Source organism: Acinonyx jubatus, chromosome E2 (genome assembly GCF_027475565.1).
Source record: "Acinonyx jubatus isolate Ajub_Pintada_27869175 chromosome E2, VMU_Ajub_asm_v1.0, whole genome shotgun sequence".
NCBI lineage: Eukaryota > Metazoa > Chordata > Mammalia > Carnivora > Felidae > Acinonyx > Acinonyx jubatus.
This window is the reverse complement of record NC_069396.1, coordinates 27,055,743-27,073,610: the sequence shown is the minus strand read 5'-3', so window position 1 is coordinate 27,073,610 and position 17,868 is coordinate 27,055,743. Positions and strand designations below refer to the sequence as shown.

General features: G+C 57.7%; 1 protein-coding gene across 8 annotated transcripts in view; it reads left to right on the top strand.

The window, feature by feature from the left end:
* ADGRG1 (adhesion G protein-coupled receptor G1) overlaps nt 1-17,868 on the top strand; it is a 56,075-nt gene that overhangs the window by 8,861 nt on the left and 29,346 nt on the right. Inside the window, exon 1 of one of the 8 annotated variants that reach the window (XM_053211403.1) lies at nt 7,836-8,055. The exons of 2 other annotated variants lie outside the window; for them this stretch is intronic. The gene's annotated coding sequence lies outside the window, so the exon portion shown is untranslated. Of the gene's footprint in view, nt 1-7,835; nt 8,056-14,892; nt 15,443-17,173; nt 17,353-17,868 lie in introns of those variants that run through there. 5 more of the 8 variants (XM_027075847.2, XM_027075846.2, XM_027075853.2 and 2 more) reach the window with 5 other exon arrangements.

The following is a 17,868-nucleotide window of genomic DNA, read 5'->3' as shown; positions in this document are numbered from 1 at the left end:
TCTGTTTATATACACATGCACATAGATACCAAGGTGTTCATTCTGTTCTGTTTTTTTGTACAAACTACGTTAGAACAGCCATCATGGAAATAATTCGAAAATGGGAAGAGCCCCCCACCATCCTAGCTGCTGGCTTCGCCTCCCGGCAGCATTGCTGAAGCACTTGCCATGGGTCACACACCGCGCTTTCCGTGGCTGCTCTCACTGAACCTGCACGACCGGCCGGTGAAGTAGGGACGGGCTGCGGATAGGGAAACTGAGGCACGGAGCTGTCAGGTCATCTCCTCAAGTCACACAGCTAGCATGTGTTAAAGGTAAGATCTGAGCCTGCTCCAGTGTCCTGCATTCGCCCCACCCCTCTCCTTCCCCTACACCCCTGCCACCTTTAGGCTGGACATAACGTCGACCTCACCGTTCACTCCATACAGGAGCATTTCTGAGTAGCCCCTGGTGCCAGCCCTGCCTCAAAGCAGAGACATAAAACTCCTGAGACGGGGAGAGACATCACCTTCGTTTTCTGCTGATTGTCACTGAACTTAGCAGTAAGAGCTATTTTGGTCATGGCCATATGACCCTGAGGCGAGAGTGGCCAACTATCTCGGTTTGCCTCGGTTTCCTGGGATGCAGAGCTTTTAGTGCTAGAGCAGGAACAGCCCATCTGTTGCCCCGGGCAAATGGAGACAGTCGGTCACTGTAGGGGCACAGAGCACAATGTGCTTTCCGAGTCATTGCCTGGTGTTGGACCCCTGCACTCTTTCCCTTCTTGGCTGGTCAGGCTGGGCAGCCTCGTGACCACGGCTCGTCACTGAGCATTCTTCCCTCAGGAACCCCTCCCCGGGTGGGAGAAGATGGGCTTCGGGTGTGGAGATGTACGTGAGTCAACCCCACTCTCCTGACCGGTCCCTCATCTGAGTCTGCAGAGGGGGTCAACCAGGAAATTGGGACAGGGCTGAGGGCCGTGACGAGGGCCTGTGGTGTGTTGGAGCCTGCTTGTACGGGCTCGTAGGAGTTGATCGTCAAACACAGCCACTATTAAGAATTAAATCACACGTGGGGGCCCCGGGTGGCTCAGTCCATTACGCGTCTGACTTCAGCTCAGGTCATGATCTCACAGTTCATGAGTTTGAATCCCGCGTCGGGCTCTGTGCTGACAGCTCAGACCCTGGAGCCTGCTTCGGATTCTGTGTCTCCCTCTCTGTCTCTGCCCCGCCCCCCCCCTCAAAAATAAACATTAAGAAAATTTAAAAAATATAGTGTAATATATATTCAACGTACATGTGTGTTACTTTCTAATTATTATGCCACATTTTGCTACATCCGTTGTTGAGGGTTGAGTTGTGTCCCTCCCTGCAATTCATATGGCAGAGTCCTACCTCCCAGTGCCTCAGGATGTGACCTTACCTGGAGATGGGGTCTTTACAGTGGTGATCGAGTTATTATGAGGCGTGTAGGGTGGGCCCTAGTTCCGTATGACCGGTGTCTTATAAAAGGGGACATTTGGATATAGACACATCGGGAGAATGCTGCCTGAAGGTGAAGGCAGAGATCAGGGGGATGCTTCTTCAAAGCCGAAAACGCCAAAGGTGGCCAGTGAACCACTAGAGGTGAGGGGAGAGCATGCCACAGGATCCCCCTCACAGCCTGCAGGAGGAACCAATCCTACGGGGACCTTGATCTTGGACGTCTAGCCTCCAGAACTCTGAGACGTTACATCTCTGTTGTTTAAGTCGCCCAGTCTGTGCTGCTGTGTCACAGAGGCCCCAGCACACTGATCGTGTTTCTGAGGTTACTGACGCCTATGGTTCTGGTATGGCAGAAATACCGTAGGATGCTGAGCTGTGGCCCCAAGTCCACGGTCAATGCTTGTATCCTGACACTGGCCACGTGGAGTACTTACACCACAGAAACCTGCAAACGCTACAGATCAGGCCCCGAGTTGCCTTTTTGTTGGCTGTCTAGCTAGACTTAAGGCGGGGGGCGGAGGAAATGTAGATCAGGCACATTCGTTCCAGTGTCATGTCTGTGGTCACTACATCATGAATAGCACAAAAGACTGAAAACGGTTCTCCCCTTCAGCAGCGTGTCAAAAGCCATGATCAGAATCCGCAAGGATTCCAGTAGTTGAAGACTATTGTCCAGTTCTACAAAAAACACCACTCATGACCTTGATGGACAAGTGGGGTTCTGACATGTCTCTGTCACTTCACTTTTGTCTTGGCGGTGTAAAGGAAAACGTCAGTGTTGGCGTGCAAACAATACTCAGAGAGCCAGTTGTTACATTTTAGCAGCTCAGCACCCGTGGGGGCTGGAAGACCAGCTCCGGGCCCAAGGCTGCAGAGGGCTAATGGGTAGATGGACAGACAGACTGCTTGATGGACGGATGGCCGCTTGCCTTCTAGCTCTGTGGTTGGACTAGAGTCAGTGTCTCCGGCACGGAGGGCGTGGGAGGCCACTGCCCTAGGGTACTTCTGCGGGGTTCCTGCTTAGTGCCTGGTACCTCTCTCTCTTAGCTTCCTGTGGTAATGTGAGCAGCTGAACTCTTGAGCAGGGCTGGCCTGGGATGCAGGCTGACCCGGAAGCACCGGGTCCCGTCTTGACCCAGCCTTGACCAAGAGCCTTGACCTAATCAGGGCAGAGTCTAGTCCTTCAGCTACTCTCCCTTGAAATGTGTATTGATCCCTTTACTCCTGTTTAAACCCGCCCATGGCGTCCCCCTTCTTGGGGACGAAGATTGCACCTCCATCCTTGTCTTCATGGTCCTGCTCTTTGGCCCCATCTCTCCTGCCCCCCTGCTGCACCCACACTTAGCAGCTGCCTCTTTCCCCAATTCTCTGAGCTCATTCCCCTCTCCATGCCTTTGCATATGCTGTTCCTTATGCCCCAGGCCCACTCTGTGCCCCAGGCCCCAACCTTTCCAAGGCTGGCTTCTCTTTATCCATCAGGACCTTGTTACAAATGTCACCCCCTCCAAGAAGACTTCCATGATTACCTGGCTAAAGCAGGTTCCCTGTTGCATGCCAGCTTTGTCCTTTTGGCTTTTGGTTTGGTTTCTTCGTTGTCCTTGCATTATATGTCATTATGTGTCTTCAGACATCTTGAATTACTTGCTTAATTAATGACTTCATTGATTTTTTTTTTTTTTATCCCTCATTCCATCACACTGTAATATAAGCTCTATGAAGGCAGAGGTGGTATCCATCTCCTGTCCACAAAACCAGCATGAGGCCTGGCACTTAATGAGACCTTGGAAAAAGTTTGCCGAGTGAATGAATCAAATACATTTACTGAGGGGCTGGATGACACGGATACGTCACACTCCAACAGAGATGTGGGTTCAAACCCTGGCTCTGGCACTCATTAGCGATGTGCTCTAGGATGCGTTACTAAAGCCCTTTGGGCCTCAGTCTCTGTTCTGTAATAACAGTACCTCCTTCATAAGATGGCGATGGGGATTCAATGAGTGAATCCATTCAGTTTTAGGAAAGAGCCTGGCATGCACGGAGGCGCTCAAGAGAGTTGGGTGTTAGTGTTCTTGCAGGTAAAGTGCAAGACTTCCAATGTTCAGAGACTCAGAGGCTGACTTCCTGTAGGAAAGGATGGGATAACTCCAAGAGGGCTTCCTGGAAGAGAGGACATTTGAAATGGGCCATACAAGGAGGTAAGTGAAATTTCTCTAGGCAGAGATGGGGGTGGGAGGTCTGGAGAGAGGAGGGACACCAGGTCCCAGGGAGAGACCCATGGGCAAGTCAGTCCTACCCTGGGGCTGGATGAGATGCTCTTGATGCTTCTCACAGAGATAGACCCAGCACGAGCTGCCCTGTTCTCAGCCCGCAGCCTCCCTGCCCCCACGGCCTTGACATTTCCTTTGTACCCATTTCCTGTGTTTGGTTTGTACACAATGAAGCCTGACTCTGAGGAGACATGGGGAGGCCCGTCTGAAAATGCCCCAGGAGGAGGTGACTCATTTGCCCCACTACCAACCCTGGTAGAACCGAGTCAGTTTGACACGGGGCAGACCTGCACGAGGATGGCTCCCACATGTCACGGAAGCCAAGGATGTGGCCTGAGGCCATTGCGCTGACTCTTTGGGTTGCTCTCAGTCCCCTCACCTGTGAAGTGGGGGCGGACACTCCCCTGAGTTGCTGGGACAGTGAAATGAGTCTTGGCTGGCATAGTACATTTCAGATGGTTTCTGCCCTGGCTCCTCATGTCATTCATTTGAAAACACTGCAGGATGGGTCCTTTTATTCTTCCCATTTCACAGATGGGGAACACCGAGGCTCAGAGGAGGGCCCTGACCTGCTCTGCAGCATACGGCCGGTGGGTAGCAGCCCCAGAGCTGATCTCCAGAACGGGGTGCAGATGGGCGATCAGGTAGAGGCACCTAGAAGGTGGGAGTGACTAAAATGCTGCAGGCGGTGGAGAACGAACTCATCAGAGGGCAGCAGGAGAACGCCCTTGGCTGTCTCTCCACTTCCTTTCTCAAGAGCGGGAGCCCACCCAGCACAGTGAGGCTGGCGGGGCTAAAGAGCTGTGGGCCTGTACCCTCACATCCCGCTCTGGAGATCACCTTCTTTCGGATGTGGCCAACATGGAGGTAAGTGTTGCTCTCATTCTAATGGGAGGAGCAGAGGCCAACTCCACTCAACAGAGGGGCCACAGCAAGGACCAGAAGGGGCTTTAAAAAGGTCCGGAGCTTAGGGGCACCTGGGTGTCTCAGTCGGTTAAGTGTCAGCCTCTTGATCTCGGCTCAGGTCATGATCTCATGGTCCCTGAACTCGAGCCCTGTGTGGGGGTTCTGCACTGACAGTGCAGAGCCTGCTTGGGATTCTCTCTCACTCTCTCTGTTCCTCCCCGGCTCTCTCTCAAAAGAAAAAAAAAGTCTGGAATTTAAATCTGCGTGCCAGCTGCCGTTGGAAGCACTTTAACATTTTCCCATTTACTCCTCTCAACAACTTCGTGGACAGATACTCTGTCTGTCATCCCATTTTGCAGACAAGCAAAGCAAGGCTACGGGAGGTAACGTGACTGGCAAGTGAAGCTGGCCCCAGCACCCGGGCAGCCCACTCAGAGCCCCTCACCCAGTCGCCGCTATGTTGCCTGCCCTGTGGGCCTTGTGTGTCCCAAAACAGAAGGTGCTGGCACCTGGTCGTTATCAGTTGAGTGAGCAAACACACGAAGTAGTAAAAATGGCCCATGTGAATTAACCTGTGAGTGGAAAGTGAGTTTAGAGACCATGTAGTCTTCCCCAGGGATGTGGCGGGTGTCTTCTCTGTGACACCCCAGCTGAGCACCTCGTTGGTTCCCCCCAGGGATGGAGAGCTCACTTCCTGATTTTGTGGGCAGCATTAGCTCTCACAGGGAGTGTGGAGGCTAAGCCTATGGTCCTCTTAGAGCATGAGATGTCAGAGCTGGGGAGCCCTTCATGCCCCTCCACACTTCCCACATGCCCAGATAAAGAAGGAGTCTGTACTGCCTGAGGCTCCCCACTGAGCAGGGCTGGGGCGGGGGAGCAAAGGGAGGCTGGGCTTACCCAGGGACAGATGAAGGGTCCCAGTCCTGGATCGGACCTCCTGGGTGTGACCTCACATGTGTTACTTAACACTTCCCAGCCCCTACCCCTCACCTTTACTTGTAAAACCTGCAGTAAAAAGTGGGTCCTATCTCATAGGGTGGAGTGAGGAGGAGTCCTGGATGGGGGTGGGGCAGTCCTTGAGACCAAGCCCCAGCCCCACACATACTCCTCAGATACGTCCTCTGGCACGTTGCTGACCCCATCCCTTTTCCTCCAGAAGGCAAGCAGGGCAAAGGCACGTGTTCTCATTTAATAGATGACCTAAGGCACAGAGAGGTGAAGCAACTACCCAGTGCGCCAGCGAATGAGGGTGGAACCCAAGGCTCCAGTCCCAGCCCCATCTGTCTTGGTCGGGCTTGGCGATTGCATCATTGTCAGGGGGCCTGAGGGCAGAGTAGGGTGCGGGTGTGGAGCTTGGGTGTCGGGAGTAGGGGAGTCACCAACGGGTATACAAGGAGTCACTGGGACTCCCCTGGTGTCCTTATCAGGGTGGGTGGCATCTCTGGGGCTGTGGGTACAGCGTTCAGGGCCCTGGGGAAATCCTGGGGCTTTGAGAGTCAGGCCGTCTTCCTGCAGGCCTGTTTGTCTCTCTAGTGTCCCCTCATCTGTGCTCAGCCCATGGGGGTGGCAGGGGCCCGCAGCTTCCTGCTGAGCAAAGCAGGCATGTGTGTGTGCCCATGGGCAGAGCAGAGGCGGTATAGCAGCTGGAAATTTGCCCAGGGAAGAGAGGTGAGGGGGTGATCTGAGGAACTCCAGTGGGTCTGAGCTGTGGCCAATAGGGCCTAACCCTTGGGATTGGAGTTCTCTAACACTTGTCCAGACCTGGCTCCACCCCATTCCCTTTCTGTCCATCTGTCTATCGGGCTTTCTTTCACCTCCCTCCTCTCATGTCTACCTTGCTTCTTTCATTCAGCTCTGCCCACCTCCTCCTTGTTCCTTAGGTACACCAAGTGCCCACCCACCACCGGACCTTTGCATGTGCTGTCCCTGCCACCTGGAATGCTCTCACTCCAGACATTGTGCAGTCGGCCTCCCTTGCCATGTTCAGCCCGTGCTCAGAGAGAGGTGAAACCAAGCCTTCTCTTCCATCTCTTTCCCCTCCACTTGCTTTACTTTGCTCCATAGTTCTTACCACTGGATATATTTCACATTTATTTGCTTATTAATTCTTTATCTCCCCCTCCAGCTCTAAGAGGGCAGAGATTTTTGCATTTTGTTCACTGATGTATCCCCAGAGCCCAGAACAGTGCCCAGCATGCAACAGGTCCTCAATAAGCACTCGCTAAATGCATGGCTGAGTCCATCCACCTGTCCGCTTTCCCACCTGCTCATCAGCCATTCCGTCTTCCCACACTTCCTCTGTCATCCACCAGTCACTCAGAATTTCTCTGCATCTGGGCCTGTGCCGGGGCTCGGGTTTGGTGACCTGGCAGGGCACACAGATAGAGAGGAGGGGAGAGGCGAGGGAAGTTTCCCAGGGCACAGGGCAGTCCACAGCGGCACAGCATACAGGCTTTGTTGAGTGAGTTGATGCCTTGGTGGCTTCCTGGAAGAGGTGATGGCTCAGGTCTCGATACTAAGGATACCGGAGGTGGGGGCTGGAATCAGAAGTCACCTGGGGAAAGGGGTTCCTGGCTGTAAGAACCTTGAAAAGACCTCCGTGCCCGGAGAACTGGAGGTCTGAGGTGAGGCCAAAGGGTGGGGCTGGGGCTGGGGCTGGCCAGGCAGGCCTAGGGGCCAGTGGTCCAGGAGGAGGCTGGGAAGGGTGTTCCCAGGGCCCCCATGGGAGCCTCTTAGGTGGGGCAGAGCCTGCCTGGACCACTTGCCTCTGTACCCCCGTGGGTACCTGGAGCAGCTGCCCCCCACTCCTTAGGAAGAAGCTCCCATCCCTGCCCCCACCTTTTGTCTGACTCAGTTCCTGCTTTGTGTCCTGCAGGAGGCTGGATGTTCTGAGAGTAGAGACGGTGTACCCCATTCCCCATCCTCCCACTGCACCCCCTCACCTCCAGCCTCCAGCCAGCTTCGGTCTGCTGACTTGTTTTTATTATAGGCAGGTGAGCCTGGGCCCAGGCTTCAGGTGGAGCCTGAGCTCAGGAAGGAGGCAGGAGGGAACTCACAGAGGTGGTAATTACATATGATGGGGCAGTATCCCCCAGAGGTGACTCCCCCAGGCTCGTCTGGGGGCCATGGGTGGGCCAGCAGTCTACGCGTTCAGTAGAAGTGCCGAAAACCCACGGAAGGCTGAGGCCAGGGGCGAGGGCGCTCAGCACCCAGTGGGGCCAGGTCAGCGCCTGCCGGGAAATCCAGGAATGACAGAGGGAGGTGGCAGCCAACCGGAAATGGCAAGACAGGCAGGCGGGGCCTTACCTGGGACAGCTTGCCCAGACAGGCTCCCGCTGGGTGCCCGTGAGCCCTAGGAGAAGGTGGAAGGGGAGGAGGCAGAGTCCGGCCATTGGCGCCTGGCGTGCCCAGACTCAGAGGTAAGAAGCTGCTGTTGGCTGTTTATGGTGGAGGACGGGACAGGAAAATTCAGCAGAGTTTGACTCCCAGCCTGGCCTGCTTGACCTCGGCAGGCTCTCAGGTCTAGTTCAATGCCCTGAGGACATGTGGGAGGCCTGGCCCTTGGTCTGCACAGGGTCCTGGGTTGATTCGGAGGCCCTGGCTGTCCTGAGGTCAACCTTTGCCGGGCAGGCGTGGTGGTCATTTTGGCACAGGGAAGCTGGCGGGGCGACTACATAAGGTTGAGGTCCAAGGTGAGGCTGGAGCCCTAATGCTTATGTGGGGAGGCAGGAGGCTGCACCCAGGGCCTCTGCCTGCTTCCAGCCACCCACAGCCTGTTTCCTCCTGGGATCCCAGGGGAAACCGGTTTGGGAGCAGGCTGGCCCAGGTTATGTGACTTTTGACAAGGAAGAGAAAGGCAGCCTCGCCCTGGTCAGCTGAGTGGAGGGGACCGGGCCCATGCCCAGGATTCTTTGCCTCTCTCCGGACCCCTCAGGCCTCTGCGATGAGACCCCTATATGGTGGCTGAGGATACACGGGGACAGGAGAGCCGCCGTGGAGGCAAGGCCCCGGCCCCGCTGTGCCTCCTGGGCTCTAGGGCCAGGCTTTCCTTCTCTGGGTGGTTTCTGCACCCAAAGGGGGGCTGGGCAAGGGGGCTGGGCAAGGGCCACGGTCTGAAAACAGAGTGGAGCAGGTCCCCCCACCCCGTGCCCCCACCCCGCAGCCTTCCCGGTCTCCCAGCCCCACACATCAGCCAGACAAGAAGCGGGTGGCTGCAGATGGGAGGAGCCTGGCTCCTGGCCAGCTCTGCTCCTACCCACTCTGCTCCCTTGCGGCGTGTGGGCGGCAAAACGGGCCCCCCACGATCCCTCTGTCAATTAGCCAGCCCTCACTAGTGAGTGGCTGTCATTTGTGCTCCATTATGCCTCCTGAGCCAGCTGCGCCCCCGCACTTAGGGGGGACCCCGGCAGCTGCCTGGCTGCTGGGAAGGAGGCATGTGCAGAAGGCGGTGCTCTCGGGAGGCACTGCGGGGCGCTCTGTGCGCTGTCCACAAAACATGTCCAACCCCGGCTCCTTGTTTTACTGAAAGAGAAGCCGTGCAAGCCGGATTCCCGGGTGAGGAAACTGCGGCCCCCTCCTGTGGACTCTCCAGGTGGGCCTCCTGCAGCCAGCACCGTTGCACAGCCCCGTGCAAAGGCGAGATCCCGGGCCCTGGGGACCCTATGGCAGTCAAGTGAGATGGCACGTAGTCATCGTCAAGACAAAGCAAATGTTGCCTCTTTGTACACTGCTGTGCCACCTGATGGGTACTCGCCAGACCTCTCCGGGCCGCATTTGCCTCCCTTGGCCCGGGAGCTACAATGCCTCACTGCTGGACCAGAGGCCTCTGGCTTAAGTCTTGGGTGTCGAAGCAGCTGCCACCCAAACCTCACAGGCCAGGGCCCAGGGGGTTGCTGACAGAAGGGGCACAGCCGTGGAGACATCAGCTGGTGGCCTGTCCCAGCCCTCCCGTATGAACAGGGAGGAGGAGGAGTTAGAAGTCTCTTCCGGGTACTACCCCTCACCCCATTGAGGGAAGTTGCCTTTAAAAGAGAGCCTGGGGTAGTGACAACACCTGTTATTGCTGTGAGGAGGCCTGGTGTCCCCATTTTACACCTGGGGACACTGAGGCACAGAAAGCTCAGAGGGGAACAATTTGGCGTTGGGTTTCGTGTTGTGCTATTTGAAGGACTCTGGGACCGTGCTGGGAGGCGTCTAGGTGGAGCGAGGGGCAGTTTGGAGCCTCCCAGTCGCTGGGTCTCCCCCAGGCCTGAGCAGGGCACCCGGGGTTCCAAGGGGAAGAGCGGTCCCTCCCAGCGGTCACTCTGAGGAGGGGCTGTACTGCTGGCTCCGGAGGCCAAGTGGGAAGGCGCCACCCAGCCCACCTAGCTCCAATCTCCGGAGCTACAAAGGGGTGGGGGCTGATGTTTACAGATGGCTAGGGCCTCCCTTGAGGAATCCAGGCCTCTACGTGCCTGTCCCTGCACCTGTTTCCCATGGCAAGCGTGGTCTGGGCTGGCCGGGCATGGAAGTGGGGTGGGGAGAGAGCTTGGGGTCCATCTTCAGTGGGCCCATCCTTGCCCTGGGCTCAGGGGCTTCTGAAGGCTGAGAGGCGGGAGTGTGGCCAGAATGACCTTCCAGGCCTGTTCTGGCTGGATCCAACCCTCTTGCCAACTGCGACTGGAGGCTGGGCTGAGGTCAGACATTCCGTCATGCCTGGGAAGAGGGGGTGGCAGCTCTGTCTACCTTCTGTCTCAGGCCGCTGGGCACCTAGGTGTGCCTGCCTCCTGGCGAGGTCAGCAGGGGTGGTCCCTGGATGCCCAGCCAGCCTGCACTCTGTAAGCATTTGCCTTCTGTAGCGGTCCCCTCCCGGCAGGACAGGAACAGGGTGACCGTGGGGGTGGGGGGCTGTCTGCCTGCCTGCCTGCCTGTCTGTGCTGGGCCCAAGGCCACTTCTTGATCGCATGAGGTCAAGATGCTACTGGAACCAGGAAGGAGGGACTGGAGGAGTTTCAGGCCTTGAAGTTAGATCCTGGCTCAAATCCTGTGTGACCTTGGGCTGGCTCCCTTTCCCCTCTGAGCCTCAGTCTCCTCCTTAGCACATGGGGCAAGGCCTCCTTGTTAGAGTTGTGGGAGGAAAACGCAAGTCACTTGTCTGGCACACCGTGCTCAGTAGGGATGCGTGGGTTCTGCGTCTCAAGCCTTCTGGGGGAAGGGGTGGAAAAAGAGCAGTGCTGGGGACAGGTGTAGACTCAGGAGCCCTGCTGGCAATCGGGGAGTGTCTTTTCCCTGACCACAAGCTCCAGAGCTTTTGAAATCTGATGCAGGTAAATGTGGGCAGGTGCCTCAGCTCCACCCCCAAGGGAGCCAGCTGGGTTGAGTCTGTTTTTGGAGCTCCAAATAAGGTCTCAGAAAAACAGGCGTGGAACCTGGGCGGTCTCTACCCTCCTGTGTGCCTGGCCTTGCCTTCCCTCTGGAAGCTGGCACCGACCTCTTACATCCCAAGCCTGGGCTTGAATCTCTATTAGATTTGTCACATTTTAATGGCCTACATTGCCCCTTGCTCTCCCCAAGTCTTGGATATGTCGGACTCCCTGTTCCTGCTCCAGCCAGGGGATGAGCACGGGTGGGGGAGGCAGGCCTAAGGCACAGGGCACACAGCTCCCTTTGTGAGGGCGGCTGAGTCACATGGGCAATGCCATCCCTGCCGGGCCCTGGGGCGGGTGTGACGGGAGATGGTGTTATCATGGGGCTACAGCTGCCCCCGCGCCTGTGGCCAGGAGGCTTTCCCACGGGAATGAACAGGGAGGTGTCTGGGAGTACTGGCCACAAAGCACATGGTCTGGATCCCAGGACCCCAGGTTCAAGTCTTGGCTCTGCTGCTGATGTTCTGTGAGGCTTCGGGAAGGTTCTCTTTTTGAGCCTCAGTTTCCATCTCTGTTAAATGGGAACAATCACCACTGTTTTGTAGAGGAGATGCTGGACGTGAGCGGACTTCACAAACTGTGGAGGGCCAGGCCTTTGGCATTTGTGTTGACCTTATGATAACCGCAACGACATTGGCCATTATTTATCAAGCACCTACTACGGTCAGGCGTGGTGCTCAATGCTTGATGAGTCCACTCAGCTTGCAAAGGGAGAAGGCTGGGCTGCAAGTGCTCTTGTCCAATAAAAACCCATGCCATGCAGGTGATGGTTGCCCGTGACCCTTCCCACAGGTGGGCACAGCTCTTCACCGTCTTTAAGGCTCACTCACATGGCCCTGGCTGGGGGCTGAGAGACGGAGAAGGGTAGAGCCTCTCCTCCCGGCTCTGTCACAGTGGGCTCCGTGGAGCTCGGTCGGCTTATCCCTGTCCTGGGGGCCACGCGTGGTCGCAGCCCTGTGTCTGTTTCATGTTCAGCCTGCTCTGGACAGTCAAGCCCTTGCAAACACATCGGGGGTGCTCATTCGTGCCTGGGCTGTGTTGCTTTATGCATGTGGCCTTGTTAATTATTATCAGCATTGTCTCCACTCTATAGGGGAGAAGGTGGATGGCTGGAGAGACGGTGCCTGAGTCACCCAGCTGGCGGAGCCGGGAGGAGAAGCTAGCTGGCCTGAGCCCAGAGCCCGGGCTTCCAGCCTCTCCTCCATCCCTCAAAATGAAGACCCTTTTGTACCTTCACCTTCTGGCACTCCCTCCCCCTCCTCTGGCCTCTGTCACCAGTCAGTAATGCACGTGACCTTCTCTGAGCTTAGGGGATCCCAGCCCTGAGCCCCTGAGCCCCAGCGATGTGTTTCCAGGGGCCTGTTGGAAGGCTCCCCCACATGTCATGGGGGCACCCCCATTCTGCCGTATCCAAGGGCAGCCTCTTCCCTGCCTGTCAGCTCTGTACCCCATCCAGCACCCGCCCAATCTTCAAGGCAGTTCCTAACATCTCTTCTCTCCCTCTGTCTTCATGTGTGTGGGGTAAGGGTCCTAGCCCTGCTTCTGGTTTCTTGGATCAAAGTGTCCCCCCAACACCTCCCTCTGCCTCCATGTTCTCCACGCCCCACCAGACCTGCCCTCTGTCCACACTGCCGGTGTAAATCCTTAGAGTCCAAACCAGGCTTTTCCTCGCGGAATTACTCTGCGTCTCTAAAATACCAGTGGCACCCAGCCCACAGGTATTGGGGGGGATGAAATGAGGATGATCCACATAGAACAGAGCATCTTACACAGTGAGTCTTATGGACACAGTACCTATTAGCAGTCCTGTTATTAGTACTAATAATAGGTACTATTGTAACTAATAATAATTTACTTGGTTGCTCATTTTTGAGGCTGGGAGCTCTGCGATACCAGTAACGAACTCCCAACATCACCCTGATGTGAGCCAGACTCGGGGCTGGGTGGGCCTGCTGCCCATCCCTGCTCTGGAGGCTGGCACAGTGCCCAGCACGTAGTAGGTCTCTGAGAAGCCCGGTGGTGACAGGGCAGACAGAGCTTTGGCAAGCTCTCTGCTACCCTGGCCGGCCCACCACATAGGCCTTTCCTGTGTGGCCAGAGTGGCAGCTGGCTCCTGGCTTCTGAGTCCCTCGCTCAGATGTCCAGCTTAGGGTGCCCCTGCCTCATGCGGAGAGAGTGGCGCCCCCAACACTCCACCCACGTCCCGCTGGTCAGCACCCTCTGTGGTGTGTGTGTGTGTGTGTGTGTGTATGTGTGTGTGTCTCGGGAGGGCCCGCTTCCCTGCCAGCGTGGCCCCCGGGGAATAGCTGAGGCTGCCCCAGCTACCAGTGGCCTGGCCCTGAAGGACAGACCTTGGAGACCCTGAGGCTTAGAGGTGGTAACTTGCTCAGGAACACTGCATGTCAGGGACCCCACATCCTTTCCTGGATAACCCACTTTTCTTCTCTGTTGTTTCCTGCCCCCTCCCCCCCCCCCACCTCGTCCCGCCAAGTGTGAACTGCCCCTCCAGGCCCAGCAATGAGCAAGTGCCTACAGTGCCCGCCTGCCCTGGGCATCCGCCACAGGCCGCCAGGGGGCTGATCACTTGGAGAGCAAAGCGCTGCTCACTGGAAGCTCTGACCTCAGGGCCTCCCTGCACCCCACCATGAGCTTTATTGCCTTTCTCCTCCCTGCAGCAGGATCTGTGCAGGCAAGTGAGGGCTGCATTTCCCCCGCAGCAGATCCCCGGCCTCCTGGACTGCCTAAAAAACTTCCGTTCGTGCTATATCACGTGACTTTTTCAGGTCTCTCTTTTCGAATGCAGATCCCCGCACAAGAGAAGGGGCCTACGGTGCCCTGAGCACCTGCTGTGCCCAGGCCCCACGCCAGAGGTCTGGGGAGGCTGGATTCATGAGTGGTCAGGAGAGCCATGTGCAGCCAGACCTCCCGGGCCTGCATCCCCACTCTGCCACTTCCCAGCTCTGTGGCCTTGGGCAAGTTAATTCCCTTCTCTGAGCTGCATTTCTCAGCCTTGTGCTCTCCCTTTGTCGTCGCCACATTCACGGCAAATATTTACTGAGGGCTCATCAAGTGCCGGGCACTGGCCTGAGCAATGTGTTTTCCTCCTCGCCACTGTCCTGTGGTGCTATGGTGATGGTGTGGTGTGAGGCAAGATTCTGGAATGTAGTAAGTGGTCAGTAAATGTAATCATTATTATTACTGTTATTATTATTGCTGTCACCACTTACCCTCATTATGTTGTGAAATTCTTACAGCACCTTTGACTTGGGAGTCGTGTGGGGATGAGAGACGACAGGGAGTCCCTGCTCCACAGGGCGCAGGGCGGGCCATGAGCCATCCGAAGCTTCCTGACTCCTAGGGTGGCTATTAACCTTAGCCGTGGGAGGGAGCTGCTGACAGAGGCCAGTGGCCAGAAGGGAATGTAGGCATCAGCCCCAATCCCAGTTTCTCCCCTTGAGCTTTTGGAGCCAGCAGGAGTGATTCTTCACCCGGGCCTCAGTTTCCCCTTTGGCCCAGCAGATGTACTAACAGGGACCTTTCCGGAAGCCCCTGGGGTCTCAGAATCTAGAACGGGAGTCTTAGAATGTTGGAACCCGGGAAGCATCGAGATGAGTCCCTTTGCTGTGAGGACTGAGGCTCAAGGAAGTCTCAAGGTCAGGTGGTCAGTTGTGCGTGGCCTGGGTGGCCACATGCCAAGCCACTTGACACCCCCCCTCCCCCAGTGCCTTCCGCTCTGCCGGTCAGCGCCGGCTCCTGTCTGCTGCTAAGGAGGCTGGACTCTCCTTCAGGAAGGGGCAGTTGTCGCCTGGGCCTGAGGCGGGGCCGGGGCGGGGGGGGAGTGCGGTGGGCAGCATCTGAGTGGCCTGTCACCATGGCAACCCTAGCCTCTCTGCGGGAACTTTGGGGAGAAGAGCCCTGGGGAAGCGACAGATGGAGGGCAGGGAGGCAGAGTTATCCCCAGGCGGGGCTGTCTGTCCGCGAAGCCTGGCACCTGCCTGCCAGGATCGGTGGGTGGTGAGGCTGAGGTGCCCCCTTGCCCAGAGCTGAGTCACGGGCATCCCCCAGGGTCACCGCCTGAGCTCTCTCAGCCCTGCCCCCTCTGAGAAATCTGTGACTCACGTATGGTCCCGTCATCCCAGCCAAGCTAGGGAAGAGGGAGGAGCCCGACTGGGGCAGGAGGGGGCCGTCCCCCCACAAACAGTCGCAGCCTTACCGCCTCGCCTGCCTCCGCAGCTGCCTGCCCGCCTTGCTCTGCTGCAAGAGAGGAGCTGGGTGCCTCCCACACTCACCAGCCTGCCCACTGGGGGCAGCCTGACCCTGGCTGGGGGGCTAAGCCTCTGAAGTGGGACTTGAAAGGCGTTCCAGCTGCCTGGTCCCACACAGGACCTTCCTCCGGCACCAGGTACCAGATCAAGGGTGTGACAGCAGGAGGGAGGAGGGAGGTGTGCGGCAGAGGGTAGGGGGAGGCCTCTTGGGGGCAGCCAGCCCGGATGAATGCTGCTGTGCGGGGTCTCCAGTGTTGGGGGTAGACGGACAGGGAGGTGTCTGAGAAGGGAACGGGGCCCCACAGGATGGAATCTCTCAGAGCCGCCAGTCCTTTGTTAACTAGAGAAACTGAGGCTCAGAGTGGTATCGTCACAGGACCCAGCAAGCTGGGGTCTGCTCTCTGGGCTGTGAGACAACTCCCCATTCCTGCTCCCACTGCACAGATGGGAGAGCTAAGGCTCTCAGGTGGCTTACCCAACGTCAGGTACCAAGTCCGGGGATAAAGAACCGGGGTCCAGTCCGAGGGAGGACAGGACCCTCGTGGACAGTTTTGCTCACAGATGTCCAGGGCTGGGTCCCAGGTCCCCAAGTGAGCCAGGGGCAGTCTGGCTCTTCACCACACAGGCTACTTTCGGGAGGAGGTAGTCCCGGCCATGGGGTCTGAACGTGGGGGGTGAGAGAGGGTCCTGAGAACTAGGGGCAGATACATGGGGAAGTGGAAGCTGAGGCTGGAGCCCCCTGCCCACTAACCTCCAGACCCCGGTGCCCCCATCTGTGTGGAACGGATAGGGCTTTCTCTCCAGGTGCTACCGCAGTGCCCGCCCTGGGGGATCTGCTGGATCCTGTTCTTCCCTCTTCCCCAACCAGCCTCCTTCCTGCGGTGCCGAGCTGAGGTCTCTGGTGGCCCCACAGGAGGAACTGGTGCTCATTTTACTGAGGAGGGTTGGGGGGCATATACTGAGATGGGCACCTCTCGCCGTACCCCCCAATGCCCATCCTGCCTGGAGCAGTCCCGGCCTGGCCTAGGCGGGTGGGTAAGAACAGGCTTTGCAGCTCCAGAGGGCCAAAGAAGTTATTCACCTGAACATTTATTGAGTGCCTGCTGTGTGTATGATATCCTGGGGGTGGGGGCAGTGAATGAGATAAACAAGGTGTCTTAGAACCCATGGGTGGCCCAGGCCCAACGCCAGGGCCCCTGCCCCCTCACTGTGGGTGCCCTGAGGGTGGAGGTGCTTTCTTGGGGTTGGAGACTGAGTGGGAAGAAGCATCTCCTGGCAGTGAAAGCCGCTAGCTGCTGAGTTGGTTCCCCAGCCCAGGCCAGGGTCCTAGGGGACCTTCTCTGCCGACATCTAGAGGTTGGACTCGTTTTGAGGCCGGACCTAATCCCCCTTTGCTGTGGGGACCCCGGGGACCTGAGATACGGGTCCACCTCAGTCATAGCACCTTGCCTTGCCTCTCTCTTTGGGCCTCAGTTGTCTCAGCTGCTAAATGGGTGTGTAGGCATGATGATAGATGCCCTGCCTCCAGTGGTCCTGGGGCTTGGCTCCGAGAGTGTTGGCTTGTGAAAGATACCACCCCAGGCCCAGCCTGTGAGGGAGACGCTGTGCCGGGCGGCCTGTGCACACTCTTGCTGCTGGCTTCAGGGCCCTGGGCCGCTGGGCAGGGGCTGGTCAGCCTGGCCGTGACACCCCATCTTGTCAGGGACACAGACAAACAAGATAGCTAGGACCTGAGGCAGAGGAGTGTCAAAATGTTGCCAAGAAGGGGAGAGAACTTTCTGGGCTGGGAGGACCCGGCTGGGCTTGGAGAGTGGTGGAGAGGGCTGGTGTGCTTCTGGGAGGGTGGGGCGCGGGGCATTTCGGGCAGAGGCAGTTGCATAGAGAAGGGCTCGGAATGATGCGAGCCTGGAAATGGGGCAGATGATGGCACTGGAGACCTGGCACGGGTCACTTTATGGGGCCTGCAGAACCAGGCTGGCAGGTCTCGATCTGCTCTGCGGAGGAGAGCTGGCAGGATGACGTGAGCAGCACAGCAGCCAACAGCCAGGTCAGATGGGTGCTGGGTGGGGGCTGGGTGCTCTGGCTGTGACCCCGACAGGATGGGGAGGGCAGGGCTATGATGCGCCGTGGCCTGGCTGCCCGAAGCCCAGGCTGTAGGGCTCAGGGCTCTTGCTTGAAAGGCAGCTTCATGGCTGTGGGGACAGAGGGGCCGCTCAGCTGAAGGGACAGCAGGTGAAAGAGGCAGCAGAGCGGTGGTGGGGTCTCTGTGCTGCGGGGATCGCCTTCCTAGCAGGGCAGGGCAGGACAAAGACCGGAGGGGTGAGGGGGGCAGGCACAGCCACGAAGGGGCCATGTGGACCGTGCTCCAGCTGAGCCGGGCCACAGGCTGCTTCATCCTCAGCAAGAGCCGCGTGTGGGTGTGGGTGTGGGTGGTAAGTGCTGGGTGGTGGGTGCTGGGGGCAGTGCCCCTTTGGGGGATGCAGGCACAGGTGGGCTTCTACACGTCAGGGGGGAAGAGTCGGGGCAGGGCTCTGAGGCAGGGCGTGGAGGAGGCAGTGGGGGT